At 42.5% G+C, this 18008-nt stretch overlaps 1 protein-coding gene and 1 long non-coding RNA gene across 3 annotated transcripts in view; one reads left to right on the forward strand and one right to left on the reverse strand.

Moving 5' to 3' along the window:
- PCED1B (PC-esterase domain containing 1B) overlaps positions 1-18008 on the reverse strand; it is a 156712-nt gene that overhangs the window by 12121 nt on the left and 126583 nt on the right. The window contains exons 5-8 of one of the 2 annotated variants that reach the window (XM_063694038.1): positions 10800-10856; positions 6596-6799; positions 1641-1785; positions 1274-1389 (exon numbers count right to left, since the gene is read on the reverse strand). The gene's annotated coding sequence lies outside the window, so the exon portion shown is untranslated. Of the gene's footprint in view, positions 1-1273; positions 1390-1640; positions 2687-6595; positions 6800-10799; positions 10857-18008 lie in introns of those variants that run through there. The other variant, XM_063694039.1, reaches the window with a different exon arrangement.
- On the forward strand, positions 6813-17224 carry LOC109029232 (uncharacterized). Its single transcript, XR_010129338.1, has 5 exons — positions 6813-6901; positions 7021-7119; positions 13683-13860; positions 16540-16616; positions 16954-17224. It is a non-coding gene; the product is annotated as an uncharacterized lncRNA (long non-coding RNA).

Here is an 18008-nt window from a genome sequence, read left to right on the forward strand (position 1 = left end):
AATAAAAAATACAGAAAAGTACTGAGAGATGCTATGCTGTGGTAAGTAATGCAATAGAAAAATAATTGCCAGGCTGGGTGCAGTGGATTAATTCTGTAATCCCAGCACTTTGGGAGGCCGAGACGGGTGGATCACTTGAGATCAGGAGTTCGAGACCAACGTGGCCAACATGGCAAAACCCCGTTTGTACCCAAAATACAAAAATCAGCTGGGCATGATGGCACGTGCCTGTAATCCCAGCTACTTGGGAGGCTGAGGCAGGAGAATCGTTTGAACCTGGGAGGTGGAGGTTGCAGTGAGCAAAGACTGTGTCACTGCACTCCAGCCTGGGCGACAGCATGAGACTCTGTGTCAAAAAAAGAAAAAAGAAGAAAAAGAAAAAGGAAAAGAATTGCCAAATAACCACTGGAAAGACTGTTAACTGATTCGAATCACCTACCTACATTGACCTCACTTCCTACATAGGTCTCGGATCTGCAGTCCATTAATTAATTCAGTAAAAATTTAGAGAGCCCTGCGTCTATCTACGGCTATGACAGCTGTTACTGCACATTTGGCTCACATCCCTCAACAACGACCATGATTCCCCTGTGAACCCCTGCATCATGAAACCACGCCATATGGCCTGTATTTCTAAGTTGGTTATCCAGGTAGTCTTTAAACACATCTAAAATCATGCGACATAAGCGAAAAACGGAAACTAGAATAAAGATCTTCAAACTGGGCTCCATGTAATCACAGGTTTACTTTGTGGAGGCAGGAATCACTGTGGGTATATTCAGTTTGTATTTGTATCATCCCTACCAGGCCACAATCTGAAATTTGTAATTCTTTTTAAATAAACTATCAACAGAAGAATCTCAAACACTTTGAGTCTGAAAATTACCAAGTTTAAAAATTCTTAAAGCAGCGTATTTTCCCATAATAATAGTCTAATATAAACAACGCCTAGGAATTACAGAAAGAAATGCAGAGAGCATTTTTATGAATGAAGTGGAGGTTCTTAGTAACTGAAATGCAGGTAACTTCTATAAAAACCAAAGATAAAACTATGGACCATTAATTCCAGTGACCTCACTTTTTTAAACTTTTGTTTTACAGCCTTTTGTAAATATCCCCTAAAATAAATAATCAAAGCATTTCATAAACACAAAAGTATGATTTCAATCATGTACAGTCTATAGTAAACCTCTACATGATGGTCTTGCATCATTATTCAAAGTATATTTGCTAACTTCCTACCTATTACCCCTTTAACACAAATGAAAGATACCAGAAGGTGGTGATCTGGCTTTCAACTCCAGACAAAGAAGCCAGACGTGGACTCCGCCCCTGGACAGCTGCGTGCTCTTGGGCTGGTTGCCCACAGTTCTGAACCAGTTTCCTCTTCTGTAAAAAGGGAATAATATTACCTACCTCGTCAAATAATAGTGAAAATGAAAAGAGATCTCGTACATCAAGGGCCTAATAATACAAGGCCTGCCAGACAGTAGGCCCCTCTAATCCTTTGGCTCAGCAAGCCCTCCCACAGTGATTCCAGAGAAAACACAGGCCTGCAGACAGAACCCTGTTTGGACTCCCTCCTCAAACCTTCAAATCCTCACCCCGCTTCCCGCCCTCCTGCAAAGGCAGAGAGGTACCTCCTTAGGCGTAAAGCTTCCTCAGCAGCTCAGGGACTTCGCTCCCGGATATCCCCCAGTGAGGAGATAATTTGCATTCTGCATTTTCTTTACCCTCCTTGGCCTGGATCCTTCTTTTTAGCATTAAACACATTCTAGTTTCTTGCTTTGAAAAAGAAAGGAAACATCTTTGACTCCACCTCCAGGACAGTCCTATCTTTTGCCTCCACTCCAAGGCCACATTTTAAAAAAAAAACTTGCTTGCACTGACTGGGTCTGGGTCTGGGCCCCACCTCCCACTCACTCCTCCATTTACTTTAATTTGACTCTGACTGCATCAAAGCAAAGGAATGTTTGTTAGTAAATCACCGATGATTTCCCTGTTGCTCCTTTCAGTGGCCACTTTTTGGTTCTTACAGTATGAGGGGTAGGGGCGCTACTGACTGCTCCCTCTGAGAAACCCAGCCCTCAAGTCCACGTATTTGTGACACCCTTGTATCCTGTCTTTCCCTAGTATCTTTTGAGAGTTTCTCTTTCTCTGGCAGTTCCCCAAATGTTGGTCTTTCTCTCTCTCTCTTTTTCTTATTTCTCCCTCCCTTCCAGGTCTTTCTCAAGGCCCACTGAAGGGCTCCTTTCTTCTCTTCTTCAACATTCTTATCCTCGTGTGTCCACCCATTTTCAGAGTGTCAGGAAATGAGGTAACCCTATGTCCCTATTTGCCCCAAACAGTTCTGGTTTCTGCCTGTTTCCCCAGAATGATTAGTAGCACCCCAAACCCTTAAGAGTCCTGGTTTGGATGGTTACAACGGACCATCCCCTTATCAATTCCCATTTGTATGCAGATGACTGAGAATTGGGGCAATAAAGTACACTGGCTGAGAGGGAGGGCTCTGGGGTTGGCCCCCTGGGTTTAGATCCTGCTCCACTGCTTACTAGCCCTTGAGTCCCTGGGCCTATTAAGCAACCCCTCTGCCCTGAAGAAACCTCATCAATAAAATCGGAACAGTATTACTGCAGTTTTCCTAACAAGTGAGGGTTAAATGAACACATGTAAAGTTATTAGCATGACACCGCCACATTTCTAAGTGCTCAGTGAATGTAGCTATTATCTTTGTCTCTAGCCCAGACCTGTCTCCTGAGTTTCAGACATATTCAGATAGAGAGAATAAAGTTATCTGGGGTTGGGCGGGTAGGAGGTAGGAAAAGCAGTCTGTGCAGGCCCCTATCACTTCCCAATTCTCTCTCTTTTTTTTTTTTTTTTTTTTTTTTTTGAGATGGAGTTTTGCTCTTGTTGCCCAGGCTGGAGTGCAATGGCGCGATCTCAGCTCACCGCAACATCTGCCTCCCGGGTTCAAGCGATTCTCCTGCCTCAGCTTCCCAAGTAGCTGGAATTACAGGCATGTGCTACCACGCCCGGCTAATTTTTTTGTATTTTTAGTAGAGATGGGGTTTCTCCATGTTGGTCAGGCTGGTCTCGAACTCCTGACCTCAGGTGATCCACCCTCCTCGGCCTCCCAAAGTGCTGGGATTACAGGTGTGAGCTACCGCGCCCGGCATTTTTTTTTTTTTAATTTTTTTTTTAAGAGATGGAGTCTCACTCTGTCACCCAGGCTGGAGTGCCATGGTGCGATCATGGCTCACTGCAGCCTTTATCTCCCAGGTTTAAGAGATCCTTCTGCCTGAGCCTGCCAAGTAGTTGGGACCACAAGTGTGCATCCCATGCCCAGCTAATTTTTTTAAATTTTTTGTGGAGACAGGCTCTTGCTTTGTGGCCCAGTCTGGTCTTGAACTCCTGGTTTCAAGTAAACCTCCTGCCTTGGCCTCCCAAAGTGCTGGGATTATAGCCATAAGCCACCGTGCCCAGCCACTTCCCACTTCTCTAGACACTCATTTATCTTCCCATCAAACTGTGGCTGAAATTCTCAAATAATTGTCTCGTGACCTTTGAACAGTCTCCCTAAATGTCAATATTGCATTGACCAACAATGGGAATGATGGCAGCACGTTCTCACTAGGCAATTTCAGAGAGCTGCTGTATAATTTTTCTTGAAGCACTGGCTGGGAATACATAATTGGGTGGAAATAAACTTTGCTTCTGAAATGTGTGGATAAAGTCATTTTTATTTTTGATGACTGGTTTTGTTTTAATTGTGAAGAAATCCTTAGGTTGATCTGTATCCTGGCAATCATTTAAAAATTTTCATGTTGGCGGGGCGTGGTGGCTCACCACCTGTAATCCCAGCACTCTGGGAAGCTTAGGCAGGAGGATCACTTGGCCCAGGAATTCAAGACCAGCCTGGGCAACATGGTGATATCCCTTTCTTAAAAAAAAAAAAAGAAAAGAATTTTGATGTCTAACAAATATTGGAAACAATATATATATTTTGAAGATATAGTTTAGGGAGGAGGGGAATGTTGCAATATATATTTTGGGAAGCTGAGCACAATGATCAATGTCACATTTGTTTTCAGTTTTACGATTAAATATTTTACTTTCCCCCAATTTTTCTTAGTCCTTAAAAAGTTTGTCTTTGATTAAAACATTTTTTAATTGGTATAGTTTTAGTTTTATATGTTTTCTTACATAAAACTTCATCATCTAGGTTTTAAAATTTCAAATTCATTTAATATGTTAGAATAATTCCAACATTTTGCATTCTGTAAACTTCTTATGTCTTGGGAGATGATCCTTTCTTCTTGGGATCTTCTGAAAGCCCGCAGGGAACCATAGGGTTTGTGTAAGCCCAGAGGGCCTTTTCTCATGTCTTTATGTTTGTCTCTGTGACTCACCTTTGAATGTTCCCCAACCCTTTCCTCTTACTGAAATTCTGCTCCTTCATTAAGACTCACGTTAAAAGACAATTTTGTCAGAGAGCCTTCCCTACTCTCCTAGATAGAAAAAATCTCTCCTTCCTCTGAGGGATGCCTCTACTTAACCTTCGGTTGTGTTTTGTTCTATAATTAACTGCCCATGTGCCATTCTATCCCACTCTATGCTAGTTCTGGATGGCAGAAGTGGGTCTCACCCATCCTTGTACCCCTCAGGGCCCAGTGCCTGTGCCTAATAATCATCGGCACTCACTGAGCACTCACTTTGTGCCAGGCCTACTCCATTCTCACAACCCGGTGAAGGAGTTGCACCCAGGAGTTTGTGGCTGCAGTGAGTTGTGATGGCACCACTGCACTCCAGCCTGGATGACAGAGCAAGACACTGTCTCTGCCTTGGCTTTTACTCACACTATGTTGTAGAGGATTCTGGAAACTTGAGTTCCCACTGCTTTGCCTGTTGGCAGTGCAACTGAGGACTTGCCAGTTTCAAGCTCTACAGCTTGGAGCGGAAGAAAGGACAAGCAAGGTCCAGGGACTAAGGAAGCTGAGGAACAAGAATCTGTGCTGGTGAAATGAATGTCATACTTCCTATGCACACCGACTAACTTCTCACATTAGGCCTTTCCCCAGGCCATGGTTTTCCCCACTTCAGTGCCAACAACGGACCTAAGGGTTTTTCTCCCTGCTGCCGTGTCCAGCCGAGCTCCCACTTCTCTCTTCTCCTCCAGCTCCAAAAATAAGTCAACAGCTCTGCACTGCCTACCTTAGAGTTAATTGTGGAAATCAAATGAAATGCTGTGTAAACTCTACAGATGTTCGCTGCTATTGTTATTCTGAGCCACCTTAGCATATCTGGAAAGTGGGCTTAGTGGTTAAGGGAGATTTCCAGTTAAATGAAGCATTTAACTTATTATTTAGCAACATTAATTATGTAGTGGCATTATTTAGCATACCCTCCAAAAAGTATTTACATGTTTTACCAGTTTATCTCTTTATTCTTCTTAAGAACTCTAAGAAGGGCGCAGTAGCTCATGCCTGTAATCCCAACACTTTGGGAGGCCAAGATGGTCGGATCACCTGAGGTCTGGAGTTCAAGATCAGCCTGGCCAACATGGTGAAACCCTGTCTCTACTAAAAATATAAAAATTAGCTGGGCATGGTGTCGCGTGCCTGTAATCCCAGCTACTTGGGAGGCTGAGGCACAAGAATCGCTTGAACTTGGGAGGCGGAGGTTGCGGTGAGCAAAGATAGCACCACTGCACTCCAGCCTGAGCAGCAGAGTGAGACTCCATCACAAAAAAACAAAAACAAAAACAATCTAAGAAATTCTTCTTTCTTTCCTTTCTTTTTTTCTTTTCTTTCTTTCCTTTCTTTCTTTTTCTTTCTTTTTTCTTTCTTCCTTTCTTTTTTTTCTTTCTTCTTTCTCTGTCTCTCTCTCTCTTTCTTGTCTCGCTCTGTTGCCCAAGTTGGAATTCAGTGGCGAAATCATGGCTCACTGCAGCAACTCTGCAGGCTCAATCAATCCTCCCACTTCAGCCTCCCTAGTAGCTGGGACTACAGGCCTGTGCCACCATGCCTGGCTAATTTTTATAGTTTTTTTTACAGACAGGGTTTCATCATGTTGTCCAGGCTGGTCTTGAACTTAGACTCAAATAATCCACCTGCCTCAGCCTTCCAAAGTGCTTGGATTACAGGTGTGGGCCACCGCACCTGGACTACATATTCTAATTTTCTCCATTTTATACTTTTAAAAATTAAGGCTAAAAGATTGAGTAATCTGCCCAAGGTCATCCATTTTATAAGAAGCAGTGCTGGAAGTAAAACCTGATGCCAAGCCTTTGTGGTCAACCACAACATACAAGATTGCAGACAACAGATGCCTCACGTCCCTTCTCCAGTTCACAACTAAATTGGCTGTTTCCTTTCACTGTCCATTTTAATAAATTTACAAGTTTATCAATCACTAATATTTTTGTTATTGCCAAGCACCAGTTGTCTCTTTAGTGTTACATGGGGTGGGCTGAAGGAGGCTAGGGTGCTGATTCCTGTCTACAGTAAGTGCCCAAAAAATGATGGTCTCAAGAAAGGCTGGTCAGAAATGCCAACTTAAAGTTTCAGATAAAATGGAAAAACTGAAAAGTACTTACTCATTAAAGAAACTGGTGATTTTTAAGCATCTCTCTCAGTTGATTCTAGATCTCGTCCCTAGATAGCTTTCTTCCTCTCCTGTAGATCATTGTGACCAGACGGGAGATCTCAGAGCTTGGGCTATAGGGGAAATAGGTTAGCCTCTGGGTGCTGCTGTGCTTGCAAGCCAGCGTCTGGGGAGAAGATGACATTTCCGGTGGCATCTGGGGCAAACGACACAAGTCAGCATTTAGTTTCTTGCTTTAGGAAGAGGAAGACTGATGACCGAAGCTTCAAGACTTTGACATGTGTGAAAACATGAAATGGTAAGTCAATACAAAGACAGCATCTTCCTGGAATTTGGTTTTGAGCTTGTTTTCATTTCACCTTTCTCAGTAATCTGGGTGTAGCTTATTTTGACTCTTCCTTTGATTAAACAATTCAGACCCTTGGCTCTTATTGTTCTTGCTGGTGTGGTATGTTCACGGCTGAAAAGGTGGTCAGAGGGGAAAGGAGGAAGTGAGAAGAAAGAAACAGGGAAATGGTAAGAAGAACTCTACTTTTCTAAATAATATTTAATAGTAGTAATCTTGTGTTTCTGTGCAAGGTGTTACAGTTTACAAACCGCTTTTATTTTTATTTATTTATTTTTTTTGAGACGGAGTTTTGGTCTTGTTGCCCAGGCTGGAGTGCAGTGGCGTGGTCTCGGCTCATTGCAACCTCTACCTCCCAGGTTCAAGCAATTCTCCTGCTTCAGGCTCTGAGTAGCTGGGACTACAGGCACCTACCAACACACCTGGCTGATTTTTGTATTTTTAGTAGAGATGGGGTTTCACCATGTTGGCCAGTCTGGTCTCGAACTCCTTACCTCAGGTGATCCACCCACCTTGGCCTCCCAAAGTGCTGGGATTATAGGGGTGAGCCACCATGGCAGGCCACAAACCGCTTTTAAATCCTTTCACTTCATCTCTCCCCTGACGTCTTGATGGAAAAATGGCTCAGTCCACACTACAGGAAACCACAGGCCTGAGCCCTAGCCTCAGCTAGATCCAGTATGTGGCAGAGCAAGATAAGAACTTTCTGCTTCCTCCCCTAGTGTTCCACTTGAAACCAGCAGGTAACTCAAGGGGACAGCGTGCTTAAAAGGGAGATGGTTCGTCTGGTGCTGTGGCTCATGCCTGTAATCCCAGCACTTTGGGAGGCCGAGGCGGGTGGATCACCTGAGGTCAGGAGTTCGAGACCAGCCTGGCCAACATGGTGCAACTCCGTCTCTACTGAAAATACAAAAATTAGCTGGGCGTGGTGGTGGGCCCCTGTAATCCCAGCTACTCGGGAGGCTGAGGCAGGAGAATTGCTTGAACCCAGGAGGCGGAGGTTGCAGTGAGCCAAAATCGTCCCATTGCACTCCAGTCAGGGTGACAAGAGCAAGACTCCGTCTTTAAAAAAAAAAAAAGGGGGGGGAGATGGTCTTCTGATTGATTAGATAAGTGTAGGCATTTGTTTTCTTTTGTCTGGAATAATATGATTTCGGGGAGAGGAATATCACTTTCCCTACAAATACCAAGATGAAAAAGAAAAGGAAATAATGAATCAGAAAAAAAAGAGAGACAGAAAATGCATGACTACAGAAGGTCCCAGTGCATGACTACAGAAGATCAGAATATACCACCCCCAGGTTCCCGTAATCCCAGGTCCTTGGGAGGCTGAGGCAGGAGAATCGCTTCAACCCAGGAGGCGTAGGTTGCAGCAAGCCGAGATTGAGCCACTGCACCTCAGCCTGGGCAACAGCGAGACTCCATCTCAGAAATAAAAAATATGCCACCCCAAAATATAGTTATTTGGCATATTTCGAGCTGATTATTCTGAGCAACTGCAGACACAAGAGTATCTCTGAAAAGCTGTCCTTTTGTAAAATAAATTTAGATTTATAAAAGAAATCTACATTAGTCAAAGTATCTGTATCAGGAAGAGTCCTACTCTCAGACAACTTTTATTACCTGGGAAACTTTTTATTTACATAACAAGACATCCTTTATTCACCATACATTTCCTCTCATCACCCTCCTATAACTTGTCACTAGTTCCCTGCAGAAGCACCAAGCCCCTATTCCTTCCTGTAGCTCAGGATAAGCTTCCGTCATCTGGCCTTTCTTTGAGTCTCATATTTTGTGGGATTCCAGTGTGTGTGCATATAATTAAAAATGTTTTTTCCTTTCCTTTTCTTTTTTTTTTGAATTGAGATTTGGTCTCAATATGTTGCCCAGGCTGGTCTTGAACTCGTGGGCTCAAGTGATCCTCCCAACCTCAGCTTCCCAAAGTGCTGGGATCACAGGCATGAGCCACCGAGCCTGGCCAAAAATGTTTTTTTCTCCTGTTAATCTGTTTTGTGTCAACTTAATTTGTATCCCAGCCAAAGAACCTAGAAGTAGGGAGGAAGCCATTTTCCCTCCCTTACAGCACAAAATAACTAACCAACAAGAGTAAGAGATTTCACAACAGTCCTGAATTACATGCTCTGAAGACTTAGCTTTTTTTAATAGTATGCTATTTATGTAAACTGGATTATAATGTGACATAATTGTCTTTCCTTGAAAAATATCATTTTACTTTACATCACTGTCTATTCAGTGTGTGGCTTAAAATTAATTCCATACCTTATGCATTGTTTTCATCCTCTATGGCCATCAATAAAGTTATCTTGCAGTTCCCCATGAGTTTTAGTACAGTCATTACCGTGAAATTTAATAGAATCAAGGCAGAACCCAACTGATAGCTTTAGTATTTTATAATCCAGAGTAGTCTATTACATAACTTTGAAAAATCTGCCATTATTTAGTTCTGGCAATTCTATAAATGAATTGCAAATCTTTCTAGTTCTGTAGATTTCAGCTAGTCTGTGCACTGTGAGAATAAAAGAACAATCTCTGTAATCATCCCAAGACCAGAGAACAGAGGAGCTGTAATAATGCAAATGATAATCACACTTATACTCTTTAAACTTAAAATAAAGTTGAGATCAACAGATTTTCAACTGATTTTCTTGCTTTCAAGAACTTATTATGCTCTATGTAGACAGCTACTATTGCTATTCTGGCCCTATCTCATGTTTCAAAGCTCAGTGAGCCATCTTTTATTTTTTACCCACCAAACTTGGCTTTTTCTGAAACAGTAATGACAACTTATGCACATATAATGTTTTACCCTGTGAATGTGCTTTCACACACATATATCCTTTACTATTAGCAGCTCATTAGTAGTTATAGCCACAGAGAAATTTAAACTTTTCTTTATGCAAGCCATTATCATTTTATCCACATTTTCTATCTTAAGGAACGCAATTATTTTTCTTATCTTCTTGGGAATCCTATAAGTAGGCCAGAAATCAGCCCATTAAATATATACATATATATACATTAATTTCAGCTGGCTCATGTGTGTATGTGCTTAAATCTATTCCTGGGCTGCCTTAAACGAATGGGCCAAATTTGGCAAATCACAAAACTATGTTTTTTCTTTGCTTGTCTGACTTAAACAGTCCACATATTTTTGATAATTTCTCTTAAAAGCACTCACAATTAGTACTTTCAAGCACATATGAATAATGAATAATTTGTTTCTATTAGGGTACGAAATCTTCTCTGATAGCATATTAGGAACTTTGAGATTCTGGATTAAAACTTCTCATGAGTTCGATTTAGTAACAGAACTAAATTTTGCACGAAGTATGTGCAAACTTTGTGTTGATGAACAAGGCAATACTTATTGGGATTTGGGATGTTACAGATTGAGAAAAGCCAAATCAGTGATTTCACTATTCAGGATGGATGGAATGAGAAATGTGAATTTATAAAAGATCCCATTCTGTCAGGATTTCTTAAACATTTCCACAAAATTCTTAGAATTCTTATGTTTTATGCAAGTTCTGTATTCTGTTCCAGTGCAGCCTAGTGGTTCAGAACATGGCCTTTGCAGGCAGAAAAGCCTGAGTTCAGAGTCCCAAATTAATAATCCACAAGCTGTGTGACTTTGGGAAAGGTACTCAACCCCTCTGGCCCACTTCCAGTTGTGAAGTTTAAACCTGCAAAGTGCTAAGCAGACCGCTTGGCACTTAGTAAATGCTCATTTTATTCCAGGGATTAGTATACATGCATCCATGCTTTAGTAATGCAAAATAATTCTTTAAATGACTAACCACTGGAAAAAAACGTGAATACTGACAAGTACCTTGTTTGATGGGCACTGTTCCATGGGCTGGTATGACACCATCACTGCAGGAATAGACTGCACAAGTGGAAGGGAGATGACAGAAATCATCGTTAGGTCAAGTTGAAGCTCGGGGAGATTGAGCAACTGTCTGAATCTCACAGGTTAACTACTGAGCTTGGACTGAAGACCAGGCTTCCTGGGTCCCGGACTTATAGTTCCAGAGCTATAGTTCATGAATTTTTTTCTCTAAGGCTGTAAGCTCTTTTTATAGAGAATAATTTAATGCCCTGCAAGAATTAGGTCTTACATTATTTAGCAATGTCCCTTACCTTTAAACCACAGGCTTAGTTTTCCAATTCCGGTTCTCTCTCCTTTTTTCTTTTTGTTTTTTGAGACAGAGTCTCTTGCTCTGTCACCTATGCTGGAGTGCAGTGGCATGATCTCAGCTCACTGAAACCTCCACCTCCGGGCTCAAGTGATCCTCACACCTCAGTCTCCCACCTACCCCCAGTAGCTGGGACCACAGGAGTGAGCGACCGTGCCCTGCTAGTTTTTTGTATTTTTGGTAGAGATGGGGTTTCACCGTGTTGCCCAGGCTGGCTTTGAACTTCTGGGCTCAAGTGATCCACCCACCTCAGCCTCCCAAAGTGCTGGAATTACAGGCCTGAGCCACTGTGCCCAGTTTTTTTTTTTTTTTTTTTTTTTTTGAGACAGAGTCTCACTCTGTTGCCCACACTAGAGTGCAGTGGTGCGATCTTGGCTCATTGCAACCTCTGCCTCCCAGGTTCAAGCAATTCTCCTGCCTCAGCCTCCTGAGTAGCTGGGATTATAGCCATGTGCCACTACACCTGGCTCCTTTTTTTTTTTTTTAAAGTAGAGTTGGGGTTTCACCATGTTGGCCAGGCTGGTCTTGAACTCCTGGCCTCAAGTGATCCACACGCCTCAGCCTCCCAAAGTGCTGGGATTACAGGCGTGAGTCACCACGCCTGGCCATAAGGTTGTTTTGTCAAGGAAGATAGAAACAGCTTAATATTTTTGGATGTGTGCTGTTCTTCCTTTCTTACTTTATTAGATAAATATTCATTGAGTGCTCCCTCGGTCAGGCACAGTGCTTAGCACCTGAGATATGAGGTTGAGTAGGATATGGTCTTCTCTATGTTCTGTAGCTCACAGTGCAGGGAGGGAAAAACACAGAAGCAGATAATTAGAATTCAATGTTGGGAGTGCATTTATGGCTTTATGTTAGAGTATCACTTCTATTACTGAAAAGGGATTTTTAAAATTCTACTGAAAACATGAAAATGAAAATAGCGCCATGAAAAGTAGCTTCTAGTCATATTCTTTTATGGTGAATATTTGCTTTGCATATACGATTGGCCCATATTGCATCATTTGTTTTATAAATTAATCATATATCACTATTCCATTTTACCGGTAAAATAGTAGGCCTTTAAGTATTTTTCCCAATTATCACTTACAAAAATATTGTTACAGCTTACTTTTTTTGACCTTCCTTTTTCTTTTAGGGTGCTCTTTTCCTTAACATAGTTTGTTGTTGTGTCTCTGAAATATATTTATTTATTATTATTACTTTTTTCAGACAGAGTGTTGCTCAGTTACCCAGGCTGGAGTGCAATGGCATGATCTTGGCTCACTGCAGCCTCCACCTCCTGGGTTCAAGCGATTTTCATGCCTCAGTCTCCCAAGTAGCTGGGATTACAGGTATGCACCACCACGCCCAGCCAATTTTGTATTTTTAGTAGAGGCAGGGTTTCACCATGTTGGCTAAGCTGGTCTTGAACTCCTGACCTCAGGTGATCTACCTGCCTCGGCCTCTCAGAGTGCTGGGATTACAGGCATGAGCCACCAAGCCCGACCTGAAATACACTTAAATAAATGAAGATGGAGAATCAGACATTACTTTCATTTATCTGAATCTGGTGCAATTTAATTAATCTGTAATTGTAAGTCTTTGAATCATATGTCAATATTCTATTTTGTTAGTCATGATTTCTAAGTGTTACATAACTGTGGCCCCAGCCACTTTATATTTTGGTATCATGACAGAAGACTCTGATTGTGGTTATTTTCTACCTATGCATTTATTCTTAGTGATATATGTTGGTTAAATTATGGCATAGCTTTAAAATACATGACAAAAATAGCTAAGAGTAAAGAAATGTCTTTGTTTCTGGTTGAATAAACTGACCACGCAAGGTTCCAATTTAAAATAAATTCTAAACGAATCATGTTATTTTCCAAAACTGTTCCTCCTCTCAGTAAATGAAATCAATATCCACTCGGTTACCCCAAGACAGAAATCTCAAGATCATCTGTGACTCCTTCCTCTTCATCTGCGACAAGTAGAGTAGCTTCTATCTCCAAAGCCAGTCTCTGATCAGTCCACTTCTCTTCCCATAGCCTCTGCTTTAGTTCAAATCTAGAACCTGCTGTGGTGGTGCTGTGGCTTCCAAGTTTATCTTCCTCCAATCCATTCTCTAAACTACAGTCTTGCTCTTTCTAAGACTCAGATCTTATACTTTTACTTCCCTTCATAGGTTGAATTTAACCTGCTAAATCACATCAAAATTTTTCGAAGATACCAGCCTTTCTGCCTTAATCAAACACATTAGCCAAATCCATAGCATTACTGGGATAAAGCCTGAAGATCCCAAATTGATAAGGCATCTGGATTTCCTTTGATGACAGTATTCAATAACAACAAACACCTACTGAGTATACTATTCCAAGCATTTAAAGTGTATTAACTCTTTTTACAAAATCAACAATAATTACTATTGCTACCATTTATTGAGAGTCTACTTTAATCCAGGTGTTACATATTCATGTATTCATTATTATTACCTTTTTTTTGAGATAAAATCTTGCTCTGTTGCCCAGGCTGGAGTGCGATGGCATGATCTGGGCTCACGGCAAACTCCGCCTCCCTGGTTCAAGTGATTCTCCTGCCTCAGCCTCCCGAGTAGCCGGGATTACAGGCATGTGCCACCATGCCCCGTTGGCCAGGCTGGTCTCGAACACCTTACCTCAGGTAATCCTCCCACCTTTGGGATTACAGGTGAGCCCAGCCTATTGTTACCTTTAAAACCACCCTGCAGGGTAGCTCTTACTGTTTCCATGAGGAATATCAGAAAAGGGAAAGGACTTCCTGGAGGGCTGGTTCTGCCTCAAGCCAATCAGCTGACACTAAGCAGTGAAGCCAGAATCTGAGGTCCCTCTGCCTGCCCTGGTCTTTGCTCACCCTGACAACCAGACACCTCACTGTGTCCTGAGCAGCATAGATGCCACACCCACAGTGCCACATAGAGAAGGGTGATGTAAATGAAAATTAAAACACTGTGACAAAGTCAAGCAGGGCATTTGTTTTTGTTGTTGTTAAGTTATTTTTGGTAGATACAGGGTCTCACTATGTTGACCAGGCTGGTCTCGAACTCCTGGGCTCAAGCAATCTGCCTGCCTCAGCCTCTCAGAATGTTGGGATTATAGACATGAACCACTGCACCCGGCCAGTGTCAGTCTTTGTTCCCTACAAGTGAAATCAAAACAGCCTCACTCCTGTAAACCCAGCAGTTTAGGAGCCCAAGGTGGAAGGATTGCTTGAGCCCAGGAGTTTGAAACCAGTCTAGGCAACATAGTGAGACCCCATCTATACAAAAATAAAAATAGCCTGGGCAGGGTGACTCATGCCTGTAATCCCAGTACTTTGGGAGGCCAAGGTGGGTGCATCACCTGAGGTCAGGAGTTCGAGACCAGCCTGGCTAACATGGAGAAAACCCTGTCTCTATTAAAAATACGCCTGTAGTCCCAGTTACTTGGGACGCTGAGGCAGGACTGCTTGAACCTGGGAGGTGGAGGTTGCAGTGAGCCGAGATCGCGATACTGCACTCTAGCCTGGGCGACAGAGTAAGACTCCATCTCAAAAAAATAAAAATAAAAAATTAGCCGAGGGTGGTGGTGCGTGCTATACTCAGCTACTCAGGAGGCTGAGGTGGGAGGATCACCTGAGCCCAGAAAGTCAAGTCTGCAGTGAGCTATGATCGTGCCACTGCACTCCAGCCTGGGAGACAAGACCCTGTCTGAAAACAAACGAACAAACAAAAACCAAAATGGCTAAGTTTACAGCACCAAGTCTATCCCTTAACAGTATGACTGCTTTGCGTTCAGGCACGTGTCTAAGGGCAGCCGGTTCAGAGACCTGGTGGAGTCACAGAATCAAGACCCTGGGAAAACTTCTTATAGCTTATTTATTTAAAGCTTTACAATTGTTTACACTGCTCAGGAAAAAAAGAAAAAAAAAACCCAACAAATTATCGGTGTTCAGAGAGCTGTGTTAGCCCACAAAGTTCGAGGGAGAAACTGTCATTCACAGAGCTTGATTAACCACAGACTTAAATTTCAGGAGGAAGTAAGCTATGAAAAATCTGTAACCTCTGCCTGTCATATGCTTAGTTTGTTAAAGAAAACTAGAGAAGGAGCTTGTTATTCTTCAAATAGAAAAGTTCCAAAAAGCCCTAAAATGTTTTATCTGAATAAGTTCTCTCAGTAGGTATCTTAAGAATAATTGATTATAGTCAGGGGTTAGGGGCCAGCTCACAAGACTGATGCAAATTCTTTAAGTTGTGATTGTGTCTGATGAAGAGGAATGCATACTTACATATTTGTGTAAGGAAGATTTCCTTGTCATTTCCTTCCATCGCTTGGTCCATAAAAGCAAAGAGGAAGGAAGGGAGGTCTGTGGGCATACACACTGTCACCCATGCTAAGAGAAAAGGTAGTTGAGAGCTCTGCCTGCTCACATGCCCATCTGCTGGGTCATCCTTGTCCTATCAGGAGAGAAACAGCACTTCCTTTCCTCAGTGGGACTGGGAGGAGGCAGCAGCCTCAGGCAGCTGGAAGGTGTGACCCTGGGCCTCACACAGCTCTGGGGAGGTGGCACAGGGCTTCCTCTTTCATAGAGCTAATTAGGTTCTTATCTGTGCCACCAGATGAGCCCAGCTGTCAGCTCCTTACTTCATCTCAACCAATCCAACAGGCTATTCAAACCAACACTGATATTATCCTAGCAATTTGTTTATGTATTTTGGACAAAAATTTAAAGTAATTTAGTCCTCCATCTGTCACCTTCAGGCTAAAGCCCTTTATTTTCTTGGTGCATTGACCATGGGGCTCCATCTAGGTTCTGAAAGGATATTCCCTCAAGGCCCTGAGCTAGAGACCACAGGGTAACTCTACATGCTGTTCTCCTAATAAGATTTTGGTAACATCTGATTGTTTGCTAAAATCCCATTCAAAGCTCCTTCTACCTGGGCAGAGCCTGCCAAGTTGAGTTCAGCTTCAGTTGGATGAGTATGTCAAAGTCCCTGGCCATTCGAATAGCCATTTACCTAAGGCAAGAGCAAATGCTGGCTAAAGCATCTAATCACCGTTTATTTATGTTGGTGATCTTGGGATTTGAGAGCACAGAGTGGAAGGTAGAAACAGGGTAGTGTCTGTAACTACCGTCAGATCTACTTCCTCACTTTCATTTTTAACATACAAGGCCCTTAAAAAATCCTTGGATTTTTTTTTGTTGCGGGGGCGGGGTAGAGATGAGGTTTCGCTATATTGACCAGGCTGGTCTTGAACTCCTGGCCTCAAGTAATCCTTCTGCCTCAGTCCCCCAAAGAAAACCTAGCAGTTAAAAAATGATCTATTCATATAAAGAGAAACTGAAAAAAGACTTTTGCCTTGTCCCCAGCAGGCTGAGGAATTACCAAGGAGGCAGGAGGTGGAGCAAAACACACCAAGCCTGATGTCAATCATTGACAAATTATGGTTAGTACTTACTGAGGGCTGACTATGGTTGAAACTGCTTTTGCAAAATTATGACTGAGACAGTGAAAGAGATCTAACTTAACCAACGCTATCTTGCCTCTAACCTCCAAGCTGTCCTTGTTCATTCCTGGGCATAGGCTGAACTAACTTTGGGAGAAATTTAGTTTATAGTTTAAAACAAAGATGATAACAGCCCTTTGCTAAAGCAGACCTCCTTCTTGTCTGGGGACTAGATGGCCTTTGTAGGACTAACATGAGCCACAAGATTAGAAATTATGGATAGGAGTCATGCAGCTGGAGCCTCCAAGATTCTGACCCTCCCTAAACTGCTCCCAAGATCAATGCTTGGGATATTTTGCAGACCCTGCATGTGATGGATCAGCTGACACCATCCAGATCGGTAAACTGGTTCATCTGATCTTGTGCCCTCCACCCAGGAACTGACTCAGCGCAAGAAGACAGCTTCGACTCCTTATGATTTCATCCCTAACCAATCAGCACTCCTGGCTCACTGGCTTCCCCCAACCCACCAAATTGTCCTTAAAAACTCTGCTCTCCAAATGCTGGGGGAGACTGATTTGAGTAATAATAAAACTCTGGTCTCCTGCACAGTTGGCTCTGCGTGAATTACTCTTTCTCTATTCCAATTCCCTTATTTTGGTGAATTGGCTCTGTCTATGCAGGGGGCAAGGTGAACCCCTTAGGCGGTTACATGGTTATTGCCCCTTTTTTTTCCTTCCTTCCTTCCTTCCTTCCTTCCTTCCTCTCTCTCTCCCTCTTTTCCTCCCTCCTCTTCTCCCTCTTTCCCTCTCTTTCTTTCCTCCTATTCATAAAAACCTATTGAAACTGACTTTGCAAAAATTACAACTAAGAAAATTATGTCAGTGAAAGAAATCTGACCTAACTGACTCCACCTTGCTTCTAATTTCCAATCTGTTACACCATTCCTGGGTATAGGCTGAACTAACTTTGGCAGGAACTTAGTTTATAGTGTAACTTTGAAACAAAGACGATAACAGCCCTTTGCCAAAACAAACCACCTTCCTACCTGAAGACTACACTGTCTTTGCAAGACTACCACATTAGCTACCAGATTATAAATTATGGTTTAGGAGTCATGCAGCTGGAGGCTGCAGGATTCTGAACCTTTCCAAATTGCTCCTGGGGATAACGTCACTATAATAAAACCTAAGATCAGTGCTTGAGGTATTTTGTAGACCCTGTACTCCATGGATCAGCTGGTACCACCCAGATCGATAAACTGGCTCATCTGATCTTGTAGCCTCCATCCAGGAACTGATTCAGCGCAAGAGGACAGCTTAGACTTTTTATGATTTCATCTCTGACCTGATCTATCAGCACGCCCCACTTTCCAACCCCCTACCCATCAAA

Source organism: Gorilla gorilla, chromosome 10 (genome assembly GCF_029281585.2).
Source record: "Gorilla gorilla gorilla isolate KB3781 chromosome 10, NHGRI_mGorGor1-v2.1_pri, whole genome shotgun sequence".
Taxonomy (NCBI): Eukaryota; Metazoa; Chordata; class Mammalia; order Primates; family Hominidae; genus Gorilla; species Gorilla gorilla.